The 13205-nt window shown below is 39.3% G+C and overlaps 1 long non-coding RNA gene across 2 annotated transcripts; it reads left to right on the forward strand.

The window, feature by feature from the left end:
- Positions 1 to 8802: 8802 nt before the first annotated feature.
- On the forward strand, positions 8803 to 12905 carry LOC306991669. Of its 2 annotated transcripts, XR_013796149.1 has the most exons (4): positions 9365 to 9891; positions 10602 to 10703; positions 11388 to 11659; positions 11810 to 12726. It is a non-coding gene; the product is annotated as an uncharacterized lncRNA (long non-coding RNA). The 2 variants fall into 2 exon arrangements; XR_013796148.1 differs by having other exon boundaries at positions 8803 to 9891; positions 11388 to 12905.
- Positions 12906 to 13205: the final 300 nt, after the last annotated feature.

Below are 13205 nucleotides of genomic sequence, written 5' to 3' on the forward strand. Positions count from 1 at the left end.
CGTTAACACGTAAATTGCGTGTTAACACGTAAATGCGTGTTAACGCGTAAGTTTCACACGTTTTGGCCCTTTTGGCCTTCGATATTAGGCTTGTTTGAGATGAGCAAAATCTGCGCAGAACCGATCACCGGTGATCAGCGCGAGATGCATGCCGGTTAGAAATGTGTTTTTTTTTTTTTTTTTTTTTTATCTAATTTTTTTTTTTTTTTTTTTTTTTATTGAAGGCAACAATGGGTACAAACGTGTAAAACCATCAATGTTAAAGAGGAGGTCAGCAGCACCATCTGCCGGACAACTTTATTATCCATACAACAAATAGCTATACCAACGACATAGTGATCATGCCCCGATCACGCTGACGGACAGCCAATCACACCATAGCATTGGTCCGGTGACCGTGCGCAGAACTTTTTAGTTTCGTTTCGTTTTATCATTGAGAGATGGTTCGTGTGTTGTTTTTCTTCCTAATTCCTGCCTGAGTTGTGTGCGTCAATGACTAAAAGTAAGTGTTTATGGTCCGGGTATCATTCGTTCATTTGTTTTTGCTTTCACATTTAAAAACAGAAAAACGAGAAAACAGCTCCTTTTTCCGTTTTTCCGTTTTTTTTGAAAAACGAAAAAACGAAATTATGACTTGATTTTTGGTTTACCCGTTCTTGCACGGAACTCAGAAAAAACACTTGATATTCCGATTTTCCCCTGTGGGTGGTGCTAAATCTGATTGGCAGGAAATGCATTAATTATTTTTCAAATTAAGAGTTTACCCACATACAATTAATAGTCTATATGCATGCTATTTATTACCCAATTATTTGGCTTAACTGTCTGAAAAAATCTATTGAAATAGCCTAAATATAAACATGTTCACGCATTGACAGTTGTCAGACAAAAGGCTATTTGTTATTTATGACCCGTAGCCTCATTTGATCTAAGCTTAGGCTATACATCTTGAATTCGATCGAGTACTAAAAAACGTAATTGCTGGATAATTTTTACTATAATAAATAAGCAGATTTTATCTGTCACTTTGGTGAAAGAGAGAGATTTTGAGAAAATGTTCGCCTAGTAAAATTCATATTTTATGTTCTGTGGAGAGCCGCCCCTTCTTCATCCGGGAGTAGCCTACCCTTCTTCATAATTCACTGAATTAGCCTAGGCTACTAAAAATATTTAGATTTTTTTTTGTCAGGTCACCTTTGTCACCCATGTAGCATGTGTATGTCCCTTATATTAAATATAAAACGCACGTGTAGACTTAAATTTTTAAAATGTTTCGACGCCTTTATAAAGAGAGTAGGCCTATGGATATAAACAGTTTGAATATATTGGTATTCAATGCAATTGAAATGTCACGTCCATAATGCTGGAATTGTACCAATTATAATACCATTTTTTTTTATCCTCAACTAGTTTCGTGGTGTATTTTGTGGTCTATTTTATAATGTCAATCTTCGTCTTTATAACAGAAGATACAATACAAATACAATTCAAAAATCTTCAAGATACAGACAATCTTCACATGTATAACGGATTGTCATCTTATAAACAGTCCTTTGTGTAGTGGAATAAGCAATGCTATATAGAAATATATGGTTAGTATATTAATTTAAACTTTATTTTATTATTTTAACTAATTAACTGAGCTGGATACTAATTAGTTAAATAATGTTAAATATTAAATGTAGTCTATTGATTACAGTTGCCATAGACTAAAGATTTTTCTAGATAGCAGTCATTCATTTAAGCAATTAGGACTAATCGCACGTTTATATTCAATCCTGGGCTCCGCGCTCAATCGCATGCATAAAACTTGCCGCAAATCACCAGGAAAAGTAGACTAATGATAATAAATGTGTCTGAAAAAAATAACGAAGCATTTTAATTGTTTATTAATAAACCATTTTTTTCTAAATCAGTGTAGGCTGCCTGCAAACATATCTCCATACATCTCCGCTGTAATGTAGCCTAGATGCGCCTTATACGGACAGGATTACATAATCAGATGGTACCGTACGTATTTGCTTTCGAATGCATTTTTTCCGTTGGTGGACATTTTTTATAAGCTATATAGATAGGCCCTAGCTATATTTCTCATGTCTGTGAGGCTTGTCTAGGCAGTTTTTCAGTTAATTTTTGAGACGCGCTCCAATTCACAGAGATCTCCTGAGTCGCCGGATGGTTTGCCAGAATCTCTTCGAGGCCAGCCGATAGTCCTTTTCCAAGGCCTCACCGAACTCCTCCCAGGCCCGAGTTTTTGCCTCCACAACCACCCGGGCTGCAGTTCGCTTGGCCTGCCGGTACCCGTCAGCTGCCTCAGGAGTCCCACAAGCCAACCAGGCGCGATAGGACTCCTTCTTCAGCTTGACGGCATCCCTTACTTCTGGTGTCCACCACCGGGTTCGGGGATTGCCGCCTCGACAGGCACCGGAGACCTTACGACCACAGCTCCGAGCGGCCGCTTCGACAATGGAGGTGGAGAACATGGTTCACTCGGACTCAATATCTCCAGCCTCCCTCGGGATCCGGTCGAAGCTCTGCCGGAGGTGGGAGTTGAAGATCTCTCTGACAGGAGACTCGGCCAAACGTTCCCAGCAGACCCTTACAGTACGCTTGGGTCTGCCGAGTCTGTCCAGCTTCCTCCTCCGCCATCGGATCCAACTCACCACCAGGTGGTGATCAGTTGACAGCTCCGCCCCTCTCTTTACCCGAGTGTCCAAGACATACGGCCGCAGGTCAGATGAAACGACCACAAAGTCGATCATCGACCTACGGCCTAGGGTGTCCTGGTGCCACGTGTACTGATGGACACCCTTATGCTTGAACATGGTGTTCGTTATGGACAAACTGTGACTAGCACAGAAGTCCAATAACTGAACACCGCTCGGGTTCAGATCAGGGGGGCCGTTCCTCCCAATCACGCCCCTCCAGGTGTCACTGTCGTTGCCCACGTAGGCGTTGAAGTCCCCCAGTAGAACGACGGAGTCCCCAGTCGGAGCACTTTCCAGCACCTCTCCCAGAGACTCCAAGAAGGCCGGGTACTCTGCACTGTCATTTGGCCCGTAGGCACACACGACAGTGAGAGACCTATCCCCGACCCGTAGGCGCAGGGAAACGACCCTCTCGTTCACCGGGGTAAACTCCAACACATGGGGGCTGAGCTGGGGGGCTATAAGCAAACCCACACCAGCTCGCCGCCTCACACCATGGGCAACTCCAGAGTGGTGAAGAGTCCATCCTCTCTCAAGGAGTGTGGTTCCAGAGCCTAAGCCGTGCGTAGAGGTGATGCCAACTATCTCTAGTTGGAACCTCTCAACCTCACGCACAATCTCAGGCTCCTTCCCCGCCAGCGAGGTGACGTTCCACGTCCCTAGAGCTAGTTTCCGTGTCCAGGGATCGGGTTGTCGAGGCCCCCGCCTTCGACTGCCGCCCGATCCTCTCAGCACCGGCCCCTTATGGCCCCTCCTGCAGGTGGTGAGCCCACGGGAAGGCGGCCCCACGTCGCTCCTTCGGGCTGAGCCTGGCCGGACCCCGTGGGGGGAGGCCCGGCCACCAGGCGCTCGCATACGAGCCCCAACCCCGGGCCTGGCTCCAGGGTGGGGCCCCGGCTGCGCCATACCGGGCGACGTCACGGTCCTTGATTGATTGTTCTTCATAAAGGGTCTTTTTGAACCACTCTTAGTCTGACCCGTCGCCTAGGACCTGTTTGCCTTGGGAGACCCTACCAGGGGCATATAGCCCCGGACAACATAGCTCCTAGGGTCATTCGGGTACTCAAACCCCTCCACCACGTTAATGTGGCAGTTCAAGGAGGGGCATACAAATATTACATATAATATTCTGATATAAGATATAAAGTGACCAGACGTCCAAAATCAAAATATGTGATGTAGGATATAAGGTATTTTATAAATCACACTATAAATATGATAAAGAAGCAGAAACAGATAACTTAGTTGCAGACAGTAAAGTAAGATATTTTAATAAGTTGAAGAAACAATAATGATTTGACACACTCTCTCTCTCTCTCGCACACACACACGATTTGCACATCACGTCATGTGTGTACACAGGTAACGTTATTACATTGCTTCCTGATATCACGTGCGCAAACACAAATAACGTACCGGTATATTTATATATGTATATACTACAGGGCCGTTGAATGCTTGTATCTGATAACCGAGAAGCTCTTGTAACTATTACTTTACCCCACCTCTCCATCCCGAGTGATACAGTAAACATAGCCTAGCTAACGTTAGCTGGCTACGATTTCAGCACAGTAATATCAAAGATCCTTGCTCCTTCTCAATTATCTGGTAATACTATTCACAAAATACAACCAAAAGTACGGTAATGTTAAAATGTACTTGTGAAAAGTAATCCCGGGCCCTATTTGCGATGGTCCGCCGATTAGAACAGGAAAATGCTCCACAGTGCTCTGGAATCTTAACTGCTGCTAAGTAAGCAACGAAACTAGGAGTACGACCGGTTTAAGATGGCGGCCGTATTTCTCAGTGCCCAGCGGCCAATAGGGCATCTAGTCTCTATATAATATCTATGGTGCAAAATGTGGCATTAACCAACAAGTTAGGTGTTTTATTATTTTATTGGTTTATGTGAATTAAGTCCCACCTTCACTGGTGTTTTGTTTAATGTTATTGGTTGTTCCAGAGAGATGAGAAACGCTTTTGACAAGTGCGGGAGTTCAGTTAGAGACAGGATAAAGGGAGAGACGCACTTGCAGTAAAAGAGTGAGTTGATTAATGATTTACAAGTTTAAAAATCTTGAACTGTAATGTAGATCGGGTGTGAAGCACTGACACAAGAATTATAAATACCCGCGTTATTTGGGGTTCCTCTGGCGGCGTTTGAGGTGCGTTTCGTCGGCTGACGAGGGAGAGAGAGGACGAGGAGCTGCGCGAGGCCTGCGAAAGGAGTCTGGAATTGCTGTATGGTTGCACGTAGAATTGAGGTATCTTATTTGATTTGTTTTGTGCTCAGGAGAGTGAAGGGGTCATTTTCCCGGCCACCACGAACACGAGCCACGATTCAGGCCTGCAACGGGGTGGGTTGTGTGAATGACTGGTGTGTGTGTGTGTGTGGGCCCACAGCATTAAATATTGGTTCATTTAAAGGGCACCTATTATGACATTTAAAATGTTCCTAATGTTGTTTTGGGAGTCCCCAACAACAGTTTTACATGCATGCAATGACAAAAATCACTTTTGTTGTCGTATAATATGCATTTTTTTTTACCTAATTTGCTCACCGACTCCCAAATGATTCGTTCAACGACTCATTTTTCCAAACCCCTCCTTTGCGCGACGCTAATCTGCGATTGGTCAGATGACCCAGCAGTGTTTACAGAGATAATACTTAGTTTAACACGGAGTACAATGATGCTTTTATCAATTAAATCGTGTTATAATAATGATTATAGTCCACTGCTTTGTAGTTTGTAGTAAAAAACTAAAAATAAGATAAAGAATTTAATGTTATGTTAGCGAGCATAGCCCAGAGTTCATATTGTAAAAGCACAATCAGTCTTTGTTTGCATTAGCCCGATGCATAAACATAACGTTTAAAAAAAAAAGAAAAAAATGCAGTTACGTTACTACGAGGTATTACTCTATTCTTTAAGACAACTCCGAAAACAACGACAAACACTTCACATATCTCAATACAATTGTCATTGAAGACCTAGAAGCTAAACGGTGCTTACACAACAAACAAAATAATTATTAAGCATGCTACATAAAACATAAAAGCAACAATTATTAATAACACTTACAGGTTGTGATACGGAGGAGGAAGCTGATGCAAATACACTTAGAAATGAACCTTCCTTCAATATCAGCCGACTCGCGAATCCAAGTTTGATTGCATTTAAAAAGCAATCGTCTTCAAAATGGCGCGAACAAAGCACAAGGCTCGGACTATACTTCTGTGGTATAGTTATATGAATTGTAGCCACTTAGTCTTCAAATGCTCCTCCTTGGGCAGATGAAAAAAGTTGGCTTTTGAGTCGCACTTCAGAACACAGCGTCTCGTCGCCATGATATGTGACCCGCCACGGAAACCAGGGACACAAGTCGGCAGCACAACTTACGAGCAAAATGAGAAAGAAGCGTTTTTTTTCAAAACTGGTGATTTTCGCTTTTTTGCAGAATCTGTTAGTTGAGATCACGAAGAAGCCTCTCCATGTTTTAGATATCAATATTGGTATATTTAAAATCGTACATTTTTAGGTTGAAATCGGCTTGTTTTGTGAGATTCTAGCTCGCAGTAGGGGCGTGTCATTGTCTGTGTGTATTTCCATACTGGATAAGCCGGCTTTTGTTTCTTATGTTATTGCCCCCGCCCTCCAAGGGAACAGCGTGGTAGGACTGGGCGATATATATTGATATATTTTTAAATGGGATATGGAATTAGACCATATCGCATCTAGTTCAAAGTTGCGCTGTGATTCTTGCTGCAAGCAAGCTGCTGCGTGCTTTTGTAGCAGTCTAGCTGCGTCTCAACAGCCCAGTGTACAACGCGACAAATACTCACATTAAATGTTTACGCAGAGGAACAGGACACTGCAGTTCTCAAAAGTTCATTATTTGCATGTGCTTTAAAGCCTTGCCGGTTAAACATGTCATTCGCTGCTGAAGCGCTTTTCTAATGCGCTTTTCTGCGCGCAAACAGGCGACGCGCACATGCACTAAAAGCCTGTCTAACAGCGCCTGGATACTGGACTAAGTTATCTTTCGAGTCTTTTTGAGCTAATACTGTCAAATACACTCAAGGTTTACATAAAGAAAGTTGGTTATGTCTAAACTGAAAGCAAACCGAGAAAATTGAGAGAAATCTGCGTGTCATATTATGCGTACATATTAGACGCGTTGCTTTCAGGTCTTAAAGAGACAGTAGCCCTAATAGTAAACATGCAGCCGCTTGTCCTTAAAGGGATTGTTCACCCAAAAATAAACATTTTGTCATTCTTTACTCACTCTAATGTTGTTCCAAACCTGTATTTATTTATTTATTGTGCTGAACACAAAAGAAGATATTTGGAAGAATGTGGGTAACCAGACAGTTGCTGGTCCCCATTGACTACCATAGGAAATACATATAGCCTAGAAGTCACTGGGGAACATCAACTGTTTGGTTACCCACATTCTTCCAAATAACTTCAACAGAAGAAAGAAACTTATTCAGGTTTAAAACAACTTGAGAGAGTAAATGATGACAATTAAACATTTGGGGAGAACTATCCATTTAATGTTAATAAAACAACATCACACACTGCTCTTGACTGAGAACTTTAATAGTAACTTTAATACGAATCAATGTATAATTTATACAGGGAAGTCCATATTTGGCTTTGACTTTCACTGAACATTTGCTCTCACTTTGAGTAAAAAATATCGGTATATATATCATATATCGATTATTCAGCCTAAATATATCGGGATAAGACTTTTGGTCCATATCGCCCAGCCCTACAGCGTGGTTACTTATTATGCAGCGCTCTAGCGGCTCTATCTGATATCAAAAGAGTTGCCTATACAGTTTTATCGGTAGATGTTAAGAGACATTTATTTATATATTACCTGTTTGCAAACTTTTTATTTTTCTTTGATGGCACATTTTCCTGACCTTTTTGCTCCCCCATGTGCTTTACAGGGGGTATGGCTTATCTAAATGAGATGTAAATGAGCCCTATTGTCACTCCCAGCAGCAGAGAGGTGAGAACTGCTCAATCTTTAGAGGCAGATTTCTCTGCCTCTTTTTTTGAGTGCCTACCTTCAAATGGCCACAACTTCTCCAAATATTATCAGATTTCCATGTGTTACACATCGTTGGAAAGCTTGGAGACTACACTTTCAGAATCTGTGAATAACTCAAAATGCCCCTGAACCGACATGTGTCCTTACTTTCCATGACCGGTCACATATTTTCCCTGGCCTTGGAGCGCAATAAGTGGGCGTATCGTATTCAAATAACTTGACAAGTTGACGTCATCTAGTCAGAGAAAAAGCTTCGGTCTTCTAACGATTCATAAAAATGACTCAGAGTCGACTCTTACTTTTGAAAGACAATAACTTTATATACGGTGCACTTTCATATTTCAAACTTTGCAGGATGTTTTTGTTCACTTAGATCTATGTTACACACTACATGAAAGGTACATTTCAAAATTCCATAATAGGTGCCCTTTAAGATTATTCAGTGCACTGAAAATATGATGTGAGTATTGTAATGGAAATTTTACATTTAGATGTGTTCTTTTACTTTTAGATGGGTACAACTTTTATTAACATTGAAGATTCATTTTTACTCATAAGAATTTAAAGGAATATAATCATATAAGCAAAAAGCACATTATTAAAGATATAAAACCAAGCTTTTAGAAATGTATAAGTTAGGACAACTTACAGGAACGAAATGTTCTCTGAGTCATGTGAAGGCTGACAATATGTGTGTGCGCAGTTTCGATCAGCAGTTAAGATCAGCAGCTAAAAACAGGAAACTTTTTGCTGACATGACATTGTTCTGTCTGGATAGAATTTGTTTTAGACATGAGATCATGAGCTAAGACGTCGCCCTTTAAGGCAACAAAGGATTTTTTACAGGATGTGTTAAGGGTATATAACCTTGGCGAAACGGACTAGCCTTGGCCTTCTCATGTCAGGTGCTCTCTGCGTGAGAATGCCATGGGCCTTCTCATATCAGACTCTGTCTGTGTGGGAACGTCTTATTTCATGCATGAAATAAAATACCTTGTTTAATCTTTTGATAATCGACTTTGTCTCTTTCATCCAGGTTTTAATATTGATAATTTCCACAACAGTATTCAGAGTATATTTGGTATAATCTGTGTGAGTTATTGTATGTATTCATCCCATTGGTTCAATCTATACTGAGTGTATTTTACCTAGAGACTAATTTCAGTAGGTCTGTCAACTGCAATATTGCACTTCAGGTGTTAAATTGTGTCAGATTTACTGGAAATGTGATTGTGTGACTACTTCACATACTGAAAGCCATTGTTTGAGCTAGTTATCATTTAATAACTCCAATTATTCCAATTAAATCCTTTTTTTTTTGGTACTTCTACAAGTGTTTTATTCTTTCAAAAGCGTTTGTTAACTTGATTAGTTAAGGTGCGTATAGATTTAATTCTGCGTAACTTTTGTCGTGGAAATTATCAATATTAAAACCTGGATGAAGGAGACAAAGTCGATTCTCAAAAGATTAAACAAAGTATTTTATTTCATGCATGAAATAAGACGTTCCCACACAGACAGCGTCTGATATGAGAAGGCCCATGGCATTCCCACGCAGAGAGCACCTGACATGAGAAGGCCAAGGCTAGTCCGTTTCGCCAAGGTTATATACCCTAACACATCCTGTAAAAAATCCTTTGTTGCCTTAAAGGGCGACGTCTTAGCTCATGATCTCATGTCTAAAACAAATTCTATCCAGACAGAACAATGTCATGTCTTGTCCAACCCAGTCTCACGGCAGTTCGTGATATGGTCACGTAATTTAATCTATTGATTCGTGGCACGGGCACGTTTATTTCGTTATTTTCGTAATTCCAGCACGTTTTTTAAAACTAATGTATTTCAATGGGAAGCATCTTTCGTGATCAAAGCACGATTCTATCTGCCTATCGGGCTGCAGAGAAGCTGTTTAATCAACATTTATTCACGAGATCTTATCATGGTTTATGTATTTATTTTAATTATATTATTTCGTTCTTATTGCCAGGGAAGCTGGATTGCTTTGCTGTTTATTGATATTTAAAAAAAATATTTTATTAGTAGGAAATCGCGCTGAAGAAGTCTCATTCCGAACACCTCGCGATATTTGGCATCAGTTCACGTGTGCCAGATGTTGGTAAGTAGTCGTAAATACGCTGTCCTAATAATGTTTGATATAATGTATTTTCTGTGTGTCGAAATTAATCAGATTAGCTCAAGTTCAGTCACTGCATTATATCTGTCATCTCAACGGAGGCTTTGCGTTTCATTGCTTTCTATGAAAATGGTTTCTATGGTGATTAAACACTGTCTGTCACGTGATGTGCTATACAGTAGGCCTAGAGTAGACCTTCAATCAGTTAATCATATTCATATCAGGTTTTTAAGTTGTACAATTAGTTCCAAAGTTGTATGTGTAGTAGAAGCACAGTAAAAACAACACCATGCTTTTACCACAGTAACATTCGTTTTACTGTGATAAGTGTAGTAAAAAGACAGTAATCACACAACTTACCATGCTTTTACCACACTATTGGTAGTTTTAATGTGGTACTTATTGTAAATGCACAGTAACCACAACACTAACCATGCTTTTACCTCAGTAACCTTAGTTTTACTGTGATGGGTAGTAAAGGACAGCAATCACAAAACTTACCATTCTTTTACCTCAGTATTGGTAGTTTTAAAGTGATAATTGTTGTAAATTATGCATATTAACCACAACACATACCATGCTTTTAATGCTTAATAATGTAACATCCAATATTTGTAAGGAAAATCAGTACTTTTTCCTTTAAATAATCCTATATATTATACATAATGATATTTTATTTTCTCTGTTTTCAGCTGAAAAGACCAAAAGGGCCTTTCGAACTCAGTCAGCCCATTATTGTTTGAGGACAAGTAAACGGAGGAGACGGACCGCTGCAAAGACAAATATTCGCAATGGTACGTATGTGTTGGTTTTAACCCTAAATCAAACATTTTATCAAGCATTTGTTGTTTCTTAAACCTGTTCTTACAAAACCCATAGCCCAATCAGTATGAACAGTCTCAAAGTCTTAATAATTCACAAGATTTAACAAGTTGTCAAATTCGTACGATACTAGTACATATTTGTATACTCGTACATAATCCTGCAGCTTTTACTCCTAGTGCTCATTGGCTACTGCCTCAATTCCTGTACATATTTATCGCGATATTTGTAAATCAGTTGCGCCCCTTCTTGGATAGTAGTCTGATGTCCCACACACTGTCAGAAAGTTTATATTAATTGCATTGTGTATTCATTAAAATTATTACAAATTAGTCCCTGTCTGTTGTGTTCATGATCCAATGTCCAATGATACATGATGTCTCTCCACACCTCATAACCTACCTCTGTTTGCAAGAGTGGAAAAGCTCATCTGACTTGTCACATGACATCAGATACGCGATTATTTTGTCGTAATCAGATCAGTTACACTGCTGATAACTGTCCCGTTTGCATGTAAATCATGTTATTTTTAAACGAGTTCATATGATTATTGCTTGCTATTAAAGACATACTTTTATTCATAGAAATGCCCACATATCAGTGAACGTATAACATAAAAATGCTTTTAACATTTAATTATGCAACGCTCTTTACAGAAATATATCCCACAGTTATGGATAAACTCCCAACATCATCATCAAGTCCTGTGCTGGGCACATTGGGCAACAAGTGTCCTCCAATGTATTTGATCCGTGGCCAAGTTCTCCGCATCTTCCCATGGGACACTGACATTCTTCAGGTCTTCGTGAAACATCTGTCTCCATGTCTTCCTTGGTCTTCCCTGTCTCCTGCATCCTCCTGGTGGTGTCCACTTCATCACTGTCTTTGGGTGGTGTTGTTTGGGCATGCGTCGGATGTGTCCAGCGAGGTGCAGCCTTTGCTCTGTCACAGTTTCTGAAAGTCTTCATGTGAAGTCCCACTCCTCCTCAGGATCTCTTTGATATATGCAGAACCAATATTGAAAATAGTGATTTATCTTTTTTCCATATTGTTAAAGCATTGTGTTTTCTCTTTTCAGCTTCATAAACTGTGCTTGATGTCTGCCTAATGCCTTCATCAAAGAAGTGTCAGTGCGCATCAGGTGTTTTGCTAAAGGACATATTCATTGCCATCCATTAGTTCTAGTCATGCAGTGACTTCATGATGCAATAGACACATGTATATTTCTGCAAGTGTATAGCAGGTGTTTGTCCGAACAATTGAAGATAGTGAGAGTGTTCAGGAAAACCTTTAGAAAACAATCCATATTTATGGAAATCTTATTGGTGCTGAAAGAATATTACAGAAATTAGACACTTGACATACTGGACATTATTCTGAGTTTGTTACCTTTACATTTAGATGGACTTAATGTCTTACATTTAGCTTCATTAAACCTTTTATTACAGTGGTCACTATAGTAAATGTCCACCATAACTACATCTATGGTATCATCATTACATCACTACCTGGTTAATGTAAATGTAATATACCCGTGAATGTATTTTATTGAAGCATTTTCTTACTGACGTTTATAATCATTAACTATTTTAAGTTGCCTTTCATTTAGTGACAATAAAAGTGATTAATGATCACAAGGATATAGAATTAAAGGTGAGAATGTAAAACGTTGTGCTTACGTTTTTGCCTATTTGTTCTTTAAAGCGAAGAAACAAATATATTTTCACATAACAAAGTTGAATCTCATCTCTTGGTTTGTAAAAATATAACTTCATCATAGCGATTTGTTTTAACGTTACTGTATGTCCCTATAATAGATTGCCCCTGTATCTTATACCTGTTTTTTTTATATAATTAACTTATTTTTATACTGTTGTGCAGTAGATTTGGCACTACATTTGTCTTTAAACAGTTTGACATTAAATATTGGAATATGCTTTCAAAATTGTGTGCATTCATTGTGATTTTGTTACATTTATTTGAATATAATTGATTTACCTTTGATATACTATACATACACTGTAAATGTTAGAAGCACTTAGTAGGCTATATGTAATTATCTTTAATTAAAATACTGCAAAACTACCCCTGCTGTAGGCCATTGCTTAGAAAAAAGTTTATCTTTCAAATGTATTTATGAATTAGTCTAATCAAATAAAAACATTTGTGTCATTGATCATGTGATCTCGTTTTTGGATGGTAACCACACAAAGGAGTATTTTGTTTTTAAATGTGAGTTTTATAATTTAATTAGAATTAATACATTACAGCCCAAATATTGTTTAGGTTTAAATATGAAATATTTAAGGTATCTATCCCTGTAGCCGGAACAAGAAGAGATCTGTCATCATTTACCATAAATGGGCAAGTAAGTGTGACGCATCTGTACAGCTGGATTGTTATTGGCTGTGACTTTATCGCAGAACTCGCTGTGATTGGACTATCGTTTAACCCATATAAAACGGCGCTTCATG

The sequence above is a fragment of the Phoxinus phoxinus genome (assembly GCF_949152265.1).
Source record: "Phoxinus phoxinus genome assembly, chromosome: 23".
NCBI classification, from domain to species: Eukaryota; Metazoa; Chordata; class Actinopteri; order Cypriniformes; family Leuciscidae; genus Phoxinus; species Phoxinus phoxinus.